This window comes from Rhinoderma darwinii, chromosome 6 (assembly GCF_050947455.1).
Source record: "Rhinoderma darwinii isolate aRhiDar2 chromosome 6, aRhiDar2.hap1, whole genome shotgun sequence".
NCBI lineage: Eukaryota > Metazoa > Chordata > Amphibia > Anura > Rhinodermatidae > Rhinoderma > Rhinoderma darwinii.
In genome coordinates, this window is record NC_134692.1 from 90905886 (window position 1) to 90917305 (window position 11420).

The window sequence follows — 11420 nt, forward strand, 5'->3', positions numbered from 1 at the left end:
CGATCTTTTCTAGGATTCTGTGGGTACTACAGAAGATTTGTACCACAGTACTCGAAGATTACAAAGCCTCTGACTGCCCTCACCCAGGGGTATCCTCCTCCTAGAGGGACAACTCACTCCAAGAAGCCAGCTAAGCAGGCCTTCTTCAAGGTTAATGGGCTGTTTGGAGAAAGATGGACACCTGCATGTGATGAGGCATTTGAAAAGCTGAAGTGCTGCCTAACACAGTCTCCAGTGTTGGCCTATGCGGACCCCAGCAAGCCATACGTGCTGCATGTGGATGCTTCCCTTGAGGGGCTCAGAGCAGTCCTGTATCAGGATCATGGTGGTTCTCTGCGACCAGTCTATTACATCAATCGAGGATTTGCTCAGAGTGAGCGCAACTACCCAGCACACAAGCTTGAAGTTGGCAGCGGTGGACAAGCTGCATGACTACCTTTATGGGGTACAATTTGAAGTTCACACCGACAACAATCCGCTGACCTATGTGAGGACCACAGTCAAGCTTGATGCAACTGGGCATCGGTGGCTTGCAGCGCTGGCAGTGTACGACTTCAGCTTGAAATGCCGTCCAGGCACCAACATTGATGCTGACGCCCTATCCCGTCTGCCCAGGCTGCTGCTGTATGACGACGAAGAGACCTGGATAGAGGTTCCTGCCCCAGAGGTAAAAGCCATGTGTCGCAGACACCAAGCCAAAACTTTTCCTTTACGGGGCTGCGCCCATTTCTTAGGGGTTTCAGAGGAGGCCATTGCACCCTTGTTTTGCCAGTTGACTAAGGTGAATACGGAGTCCCTGCCTCAATTAACCAGAAGCCAAGTAGAGAAGACCCAACAGGAAGATCCTTCTGTGGGAGTGGTCCGGTGGTAAGTGAAAAGGGGCTGGAGACCTGAGAGGAACGCTCTGAAAACAGAAGAGTCCATCTTGCTTGCTCGCCAGTCAGAGTTTCTAGTAGTAAGAAATGGACTGCTGTATCGAGAGGCCAAACAGCAAAATGGAGAGGTGATAAAACAGCTGCTGCTACCTTGCCAGTTTAGGGAGATGGTCATGAAGGCTTTGCATGATGACCACGGGCATCTTGGCATTAAAAAGACAACTGGTCCTTTTGCAGACAGATTCTACTGGCCAAGAATGGAAGCAGCCATTGAGGGGTACTGCAAGTCATGTGCACGGTGTGTTCTGAGAAAGACTTTGCCTACTCGATCAACCCCTCTCGTTAACATCACAAGTGACGGTCCACTGAAGCTAGTGTGCATCGATTTCCTCTACATTGAGCCTGACGAGGGCAATGTCAGTAACGTCCTAGTGGTCACTGACCACTTCACCCGTTATGCGCAAGCCTACTCTACCAAAAGATCAGCGAGCGGTCACCGTGGCAAACATATTGTGGGAGAAGTACTTTGTACATTATGGGCTGCCAGCCCGCATCCATACTGACCAAGGAAGAGACTTTGAGAGTCGGCTGATCAAGTAGCTGTGTGAGACCTGTGGGATCAAGAAATCTAGAATCACACCTTTCCACCCCCAAGGGGATCCTCAACCAGAGAGATTCATCCGTACCCTTCTCAACATGTTGGGCACCTTGAACCCCAAGCAGAAAGGAAGCTGGAGCCGACACTTAAAGAGGCTCTGTCACCAGATTTTGCAGCCCCTATCTGCTATTGCAGCAGATCGGCGCTGCAATGTAGATTACAGTAACGTTTTTATTTTTAAAAAACGAGCGTTTTTGGCCAAGTTATGACCATTTTCGTATTTATGCAAATGAGGCTTGCAAAAGTACAACTGGGCGTGTATTATGTGCGCACATCGGGGCGTGTTTACTACTATTACTAGCTGGGCGTTGTGTATAGAAGTGTCATCCACTTCTCTTCACAACGCCCAGCTTCTGGCAGTGCAGCACTGTGACGTCACTCACAGGTCCTGCATCGTGTCGGCACCAGAGGCTACACTTGATTCTGCAGCAGCATCAGCATTTGCAGGTAAGTAGCTACATCGACTTACCTGCAAACGCCGATGCTGCTGCAGAATCATCTGTAGCCTCTGGTGCCGACACGATGCAGGACCTGTGAGTGACGTCACAGTGCTGCACTGCCAGAAGCTGGGCGTTGTGAAGAGAAGTGGATGACACTTCTATACACAACGCCCAGCTAGTAAAAGTAGTAAACACGCCCCGATGTACGCACATAATACACGCCCAGTTGTACTTTTACTTTTCAACACGCCCAGTTGTACTTTTGCAAGCCTCATTTGCATAAATACGAAAATGGTCATAACTTGGCCAAAAATGCTCGTTTTTTAAAAATAAAAACGTTACTGTAATCTACATTGCAGCGCCTATCTGCTGCAATAGCAGATAGGGGTTGCAGAATCTGGTGACAGAGCCTCTTTAAGTCAGTTAGTCCATGCCTACAATTGCACCAAAAATGAGTCAACTGGGTACTCCCCCCTACTTCCTCATGTTTGGTAGGGAAGCCCAACTACCAGTGGATATTAGCTTGAGTATCACCTGACCAGTCATCGGGAAATACCTATTTGAAGTATGTGTCGCAGTTAAAGGAAGAACTGAAGGAGGCTTACAGATTGGCTGACCAGGCTTCCAGTCGATCAGGAAGGCTAAACAAAAAACGGTTATGACTGCAGAGTCCGAGAGCAAGTTCTGCAGCCTGGAGATAGGGTCCTCATTCAACAGCTGGGCATTCATGGAAAGCACAAGCTTGCTGATCGGTGGCGTCCAGAACCCTATGTGGTGATAGAAAAGCTGCCTGGTGTTCCAGCCTACAGAGTGAAGAATGAGAATGGAAGTAGGACCATCAAGACCTATCATCGCCAGCATCTGTTGCCTGTAGGACAAAATATTTGATTGCAACAGCCACAAGCAAATGGAGCCAAGACGCCAACCCGGCCTCCTAGAAAAAGTGGCCGCAATCGACGAGGGATCAGCCCAGTGCTTCCCCCTGAAGGAAGTGATAGTGAATCCAGTGATGAATGGGGTCCAGACTACAGATGGGTAAGCAACCGAGCCTTATCATCAAAGATGGTACAGATCGGTTGCTTGATGTGAAAAACCAGGAAGAATCCAGTCTAGCAGCCAGCATGCCGTGTCCCCAGTCGGGGGAGAATTTAGAAGATAGAGTCACCAGGTGACGAAGTAACCATCATGGAACCCGAGCCTGAAAGTCAAGAGCTAGGGGTCGAGGAGGGGGCTCCCACAGTGCACACTCGTCCCAGACGGGACACTAGGCCCCCAATCATGCTAACCTATGATAGAATGGGGCATGCTACTGAGGTACCCAGAGTATTACACCCCAATTTCATTGACATGTGGCCATATTTCCCCTCTGTGCCCATGTGGCATGGAAATGGTATGTGCGTGACTGATTGTGGTGTTGGTCAGGATGCTTTAACGCCAATTTGTATTTCAGGTGGTGAGTCTTCACTTTGTGCTCGGACACTAGCACCGACTCACCAGGGGGAGAGTGTAACACCTGCAGAGAAAACATTGTGTATAGAGGATGCTGCAGTTAATGCCAAGCAGGGACTCACATCAACAGACATTAGCACTTCTTCTGAAGTGCAGTGGACTACATGTCCCAGCAGCACTTGCTTCTCTATACCCCTGCAGCCTAGGAGAGGAGAAGGGGAGGGGAGCAGTGATTGGCTGAGCAGGGGATTGTGGGACAAAACTGAGCAGGGAGGAGAGAGAGTGGCCGTTTTTTGGAGAGAAACACTCCCTATCTCCTGACCGAGTGCACTGGGCCACACAGCACAGAGACCCAGAGACAGTCCTGACAGCCCAGCAGCTCACTGTATGAGAGGAAGAAATGCTGCAGCAGCATCCCCTCTGCAAAACAGCCTGATTCCAGGGAGGTTCCCTGCTCTGAAGCACAGGAGGATTTTGCCTGCCACTCCACTGTCGTCCCCGCGTCTGAACGCTAGGGGAATATCATGGGGGAATATCATCTTTGCTGCAAGAAGTAGTGAGTACACATTGCTGGAACTTATTGTGCTGATACTGAGGACTTCGTGAGAGAACTATTCTTGAGAGGAATTCCAGTAATTAAGTGCACCAACGGTTACAGAAAAGCGCCCCAACGTCCGCGGCAACAGGGCGCCAACGTTTGGACTGTGTTCATTGTATTACTGCAGCCATTAGTAACATTATAATGTGACAGTAACAGTATAAGTGTGTGCCGGCTATTACCAGCAGTATAAGCGTGTGCCAGCTATTACCAGCAGTATAAGCGTGTGCCAGCTATTACCAGCAGTATAAGCGTGTGCCAGCTATTACCAGCAGTATAAGTGTGTGCCGGCTATTACCAACAGTATAAGTGTGTGCCAGCTACTACCAGCAGTATAAGTGTGTGCCAGCTACTACCAGCAGTATAAGTGTGTGCCAGCTACTACCAGCAGTATAAGTGTGTGCCAGCTACTACCAGCAGCATAAGTGTGTGCCAGCTACTACCAGCAGTATAAGTGTGTACCAGCTACTACCAGCAGTATAAGTGTGTGCCAGCTACTACCAGCAGTATAAGTGTGCGCCAGCTACTACCAGCAGTATAAGGGCATGCCGGCTATTACCAGCAGTATAAGTGTGGGTGAGTGATCATTATCCTGTGTGGGTCACTGATATACTGTATATGTTTGGTGAAGACAGTATCCTAACCCTCTGTTATCCCCATAACATTTCTGGGAATATTGATGTGTTGTACCAGCCAGGCCTGGCATATAGCCCATGCCCACCACTAGGAGGTCAATCACACAGAACTGCAACTATTACATCATTTGCGCTTTATTTCTTTACTTGCATCATTCTTATTCAGTTCGCCCTTGTTTACCGTTCCCTAAATAAAACGGTTGGGTAGTTTCACCATAACCGCTTGGGAGTGTGTACTGAGCTCAGGTGGGGGTTTCCAGAGTCGACCCCTGGCAGAAGAGGAAGACCCTCCTGCTTTCCCATAGAGCTTCTAGCAAGATTCGGGTGGAGGCACTGCGCCATAGTGAGGTGAGAACTACAATACACCCTGCCTACAGAGGTCGGCCCAAAGGGGTGTTACACATGCATCAGGAAAAATATTACACATTCAATAGAGACCTCGCATGCGCCAAGTTATGACACAAAGTGATATCACTAGTAGTGAAAATAGCCGGACACTGACTTGTGACTTCTGGCCAAATCACTTGAGAGGAAAAGAAAAGGAGACACGTCAACTAAACTGCGCCACACAAAGCAAAAATATTAAAACCCTGCCCACAGAAACCCTACAAAAATTAGCCTTATTTCAGGGGAGACTTTCATGGACCAGAAAGATTGTGTAACATACTGAGCTCGATAACGTCATTGTCATTACGCATAGGGAATTCCAAATCAGAAACACCTAAAAAAAAATGATGATATCTTGTTACTAGCCGGGATGTAAGGGGCATCTGGCTGCAACCTTTATCACCCCATTGATCGCTACCTTTAATTTGGTGGATCTGACGGCAAGTAGAGCGTCCTTCCTTACCCTGCCACAAATAGGGCATTTTATAGGAGTTTTTCCCATCTTAGACATTTATGGCATAAGTCAGAGCTGGACCCGCATCCTGTGGACATGCAATAAATGTTTAAGATGGAAAAACCCCTTTAAGCTGCACACTGGTCTTTAATAGATGAAACACTACTCTATGGCCGGAGGTAGACAACTGACTGTTGGAACGTTCAAACATCTTCAAGAGGATCCTCCAAGAACAGGAACTCCAGAAGAAAACTCTTCTGCAAACAGCAACCAAACCGCATCTGACCGGAGAAATCCAACTCAAAATCAATTTATTACCAGAACTGTATGAATTATTTCTATCACACCTACTTTACTGAGTCATAATACTTTCTATAGGAATTTTATCAACATTTCGGCCTCATGCACACGGCCGTGCCCATAATCACGGTCCGTGATTGTGGGCACGGCCAGCTGCCGATGGCTGCATTTTCGGGCCGTGCTCCCATACAAAGTATGGGACCACTGCTAATAAAAAAACAAAAACGTAGGACATGCTCCATAGTTCACGGCACGGTTCTACGGCAGAGACACCTATCCGTAGCGATACGGAGAGATGTCTGCGGCCAATAGAACCAGGCGGGTTCGTAATTACGGATCGTGTTACGGTCCACAATTACGAAAATATTTTTACAGTCGTGTGCATGGGGCCTTAAAGTGTTACTAAACATAGTGACATGTCAGAAGAGACCCCAAACGATTGCTAAAATGAAGCGGCAGAGTGAGCGATGTACTGCTTTGTTTCTGATAGTCTTCCCTTGAAAAGTTGAGCAAACGGTGTACAGACTCAGAGTTTCCATTTAGTCCATACTCCAGACTCCATTTAGTCCATACAACGCTCTCAGCTTTCCGTGGAAAGCCATTTAGAAACCATGCGGCACAGCACTCACCCAATTGCTTCTGCCGCTTCGTTGTAGCAGTCGGTGGGGGTCTCAGTGCTGAGACCCCCACTGATCAAAACTTCTGCTATGTCACTTTGATATGTTAAAAGTTTAGTTACACTTTATCAGCCTCACACAAGACTAAAAACATACCTTTACCCAACTGCCTCATGACAACCACAATACCTAAACGGCTCCAACGCCAGCCACAAAGTCCTATAAATCAAATTAATCAGTTTCGCATTTTTTTTCTGCCATCCATTGATTTCAATGAGGAGGCGGAAACCGCTCCAGGAAAGTGATTTAAGGCATTTTTTTGGCGCGGATTCCGTTGCGGTTTCCGTGTGAACTGACCTGTGGTTACATAGTTACATAGTTAGTACGGCTGAAAAAAGACACATGTCCATCAAGTTCAACCAAGGGAAGGGAAAAGGGAAGGAAAAATTTCTACACATACACATAGGAGCTAATATTTTTTTGTTCTAGGAAATTATCTAACCCTTTTTTAAAGCCATCTACTGTCGCTGCTGTGACCAGCTCCTGCGGTAGACTATTCCATAAATTCACCGTTCTTACTGTAAAGAAGCCTTGTCGCCTCTGCAGCTTGAACCTTTTTTTCTCCAGACGGAGGGAGTGCCCCCTTGTTTTTTGAGGGGGTTTTACAAGGAACAGGATTTCACCATATTTTTGTATGTGCCATTAAAATATTTATATAAGTTAATCATGTCCCCCCTTAGTCGTCTTTTTTCAAGGCTAAATAGGTTTAATTCTTTCAATCTTTCCTCATAACTTAAATTCTCCATGTCCCTTATTAGCACTGAACCCTGGGGTACACCACTTATAACCGGTGACCATTCAGAGAAGGAATCATTGACCACAACTCTCTGGATACGGTCCTTGAGCCAATTCTCAATCCAATTACAAACTATATTTTCTAAACCTATAGTCCTTAATTTACCCATTAGGCATCTATGGGGGACAGTGTCAAATGCCTTTGCAAAGTCCAAAAACACTAAATCCACAGCGGCCCCTCTGTCTAGACTTCTGCTCACCTCTTCATAAAAACAGATCAGGTTGGTTTGACAACTTCTGTCCTTAGTAAAACCGTGCTGGCTGTCACTTATAATGCTATTTATTGTCACATAATCCTGTATATAGTCCCTCAATAGCCCCTCAAACATTTTCCCCACGATGGATGTTAAGCTTACTGGTCTATAATTACCCGGGGAAGACCTAGAGCCCTTTTTGAAAATAGGCACCACATTTGCCCTGCGCCAGTCCCTTGGCACTATACCAGTCACTAGAGATTCTCTGAATATTATGAAAAGGGGGACAGAAATAACTGAACTAAGCTCTTTAAGAATTCTAGGGTGTAACCCATCTGGTCCCGGGGCCTTGTGCACATTTATTTTATTTAATTTAGCTTGGACCATCTCTACATTCATCCAATTCAGTATATCAACTGATATATTAACAGCACTGGCACCGGCTACATGAGCTGCTCCTTCTTCAGTTGTATATACAGAGCTAAAGAACCCATTTAATAACTCTGCCTTCTCTTGATCCCCTGTGATCAACTCCCCATTACCGTTATCTAGGGGTCCCACATGTTCAAGACCTTGGCTTTATTGCATTTATATGCTTGAAGAATTTTTTGGGATTTGTTTTACTATCCCTGGCCACCTGCCTTTCATTTTGTATTTTTGATAATTTTATTACATTTTTACAGATTTTATTAAGCTCTTTATATTTTACAAAGGCTACAGCTGTACCCTCAGATTTGTATTTTTTAAATGCCCTTTTTTGTCATGTATTGCCCCTTTCACAGAAGGTGTAAGCCATGTGGGGTTTAATTTGAGTCGTTTATACTTGTTACCTGTAGGAATAAATTTTGCACTATAATAACTCAAAGTAGATTTGAAAATCTCCCATTTATCATTTGTTCCATTATTTGACATTAGTTCTTCCCAGTCTATATCCTGAATTGCCGCCCTCATCCTGGGGAAATTGGCTTTCTTAAAATTAAATGTTTTTGCCCTCCCAGCCTGCGTTTGTTTTTTACAGTATAGGTAAAATGTAACTATATTATGATCACTGTTACCGAGGTTTTCACGAACATTGACATTCCCAACAAGATCTGCATTATTAGAAATGACCAGATCCAACAGAGCTTCACCTCTAGTCGGGTCTTCCACAAACTGGCCCATAAAATTTTCCTGCAACAGGTTGAGGAAATGTCTCCCCTTTGCAGTTGAAGCCGAACCATGACACCAATTAATATCCCGGAAATTAAAATCTCCCATTATCACTACAGTACCCGCCTGTGCAGCCCGCTCCATCTGTTTATATAGCTGAACTTCCATCTCCTCAGTTATATTGGGGGGTCTATAGATTACACCAAAAGTAATTTTTTCAGTGTTTACCTCCCTTTCTAGTTCCACCCACAAGGTTTCAACCTCCTCACAGTATTCACCCACTATTGTCTCTTTCACACTCGCCTTCATATCATTTCTCACATACAGACATACACCACCACCTTTCCTATTTGTCCTGTCTTTCCGAAAAAGTGTAAAACCCTGTAGATTTACAGCCCAGTCATGTGAAGAGTCCAGCCATGTTTCAGCAACACCAACTATATCTATATTTTCTTCCAGTATCAAGGCCTCCAGCTCCCCCATTTTGCTTGCTAGACTTCTGGCATTTGTGAACATACACTTTAACTTGCGTTTCAGTTTTTCACTTTTATTATCAGAAATGTGATTTGACATTAATCGGTCCTTTTTATTTACACTGATGTTTTGTAACGAAAGGATCTCCTTATCTTGTTGTCTAGTCCTCTCCCCACATTCTGTTTCTCCCCCCACCAATACAGTCTGACCCCTCTCTAACCTGGCTACCCCTTTTTTTTCTACATTGACCTCACTCCTCAGCCCTAGTTTAAATACTCCGCCACCCCAGCTAGAATTCTCTCCCCCAGCACAGCGGACCCCCTTCCATTTAGGTGCAAATCATCTGCAGAATACAGTTTGTACCCCAATGAAAAGTCAGCCCAGTGCTCTAGGAACCCAAATCCTTCTCCTCTACACCAAGACTTCAGCCATGCATTTAACTCCCTGAGCTCCCGCTGTCTTTCCTGTGATGCGCATGGCACAGGCAGTATTCCTGAGAATACTACTTTGGAGGTCCTTCCCTTCAGCTTGTAGCCTAGTTCTTTAAAATTATTCTTAAGGCTCCTCCACCTACCATTTATTCTGTCGTTGGTACCGACATGGACCACGACAGCTGGATCATCACCAGCCCCTCCCAGCAATTTGTCCACCCGTTCCACCACATGCCGAACCCTGGCACCAGGGAGACAGCAAACCATGCGGTTGAGGTGGTCTTGGCGACAAATTATTCTATCCGTCTTCCTGATTATAGAATCCCCTACGACTATCAATTGTCTTGGCTTACCTGCATTACCATCCCGCCGACTACTAGCTGGGCTGTTCTCCCGGCTGTTAGGGAGATCAGTATCCACTAGGGCTGCCATTTCTGAGACTGACACCCTCGCATCATCACCCAACTTGGCAATTTTGCCTGGAATGTCAGAAACCGGATCGGCCTTCCTTGTCTTTGACCCCTTTCTACTGCCCCTAACTACATTAACCCAGCTACTTACCTGATCCTGCTCACCCATGTCTTCACCCTCCAGTTGTAACCCACTAACTGCATGCTCTGTGAGCAGCAAGCTCCGTTCAAAATTGTCTATCCTCCTCAGTGTTGCATTCTGCTCCTCCAGATCTCCAATATGAGCTTCCAGGTGAACAACATGCTCACATCTGCCACAGAGATATTCACCCTGGAACTCCGGCTCCAGTCGTGCATACATATGGCAAACTGTGCACTGAAGAAAACCTCCAATCTTGCTGTCCATTATCCCAGTTACAAAAAAAAACAGCGAACAGGTGTTAATCAAAAAGATAAAGAAGTAGAAGAGCACTTACTTGGGCTTTAACTCCTCTTTTGAACTCCGGTTTTTGGAACTCCACTTGATATTCAAGCCACAGAGCAGGCTCTACAGAGTAGTGAGGCCTGATTTATAGCACCTGGTAGCAGCTAACCCCTCCCCCTTGCTCAGCTATTCAGCAGGAAGGAAGTTTCTACAATTTCTGGGAACTGCTGCACGAAAGGTCCTGTACGTCTACGCCGTGCTCAGCAGCTCCGCATTCACCATCTTGATTCTCTGAACTGGGAAATAGACACCTGAAAAAGAAAAAGAAGAAGGAAGTGTGATAATACATTCCTGGTAAATGCTATCGATTTCTATATAATGCCGATGTCTGTAAGAAATCCATCAAATAAGATTGAGAAAAAGCACTATGCACACCAAAGTGGAAATTCTTTTGCAGATAAATAATTTATTATATTTATAGCCAATGACAGTGTAGTGCAGAGTATGGATGGCGCATTCGTATGGCAGCTGACCGCTGTTTGGTGCCAAACAACAGCGGTCAGCCGCCATACGAATGCGCCATCCATACAGGATCATACATTGACTATTAGCCTGAGGAAGGTCATGGTATTGTCCGAAACGTCGCACTACACGGTCATTGCCTATAAATATAATAAAGTATTTATCTGCAAAAGAATTTACACTTTGGTGTGCATAGTGCTTTTTTTCCATTGGATCGGGTTGGGACCCTACTTATGCACCCACGCCTTAACCTAGTGCTATCCGAACCCTGCTAAAAACTCCATCAAATAAGATGTTATTGCAGCGTGTGATCCTACAACTACAATCTATCTGGATACTTACCAGTCACTGATACTAATCATAAATGGGGCAATTTATTAACACTGGTGTTTTATACACCAGTCTTAATAGAAAAAAATTTGAGCCCAAAGTGCGACACATTTATTAAGAGGCAAAAGCATTTTAATAAATGTGTTGCATTTTTCTGCTAGGCCGTGCAGTGAAATTGTGCAGCAATGACCACACCATGCACCATAGCACCCCTCCCA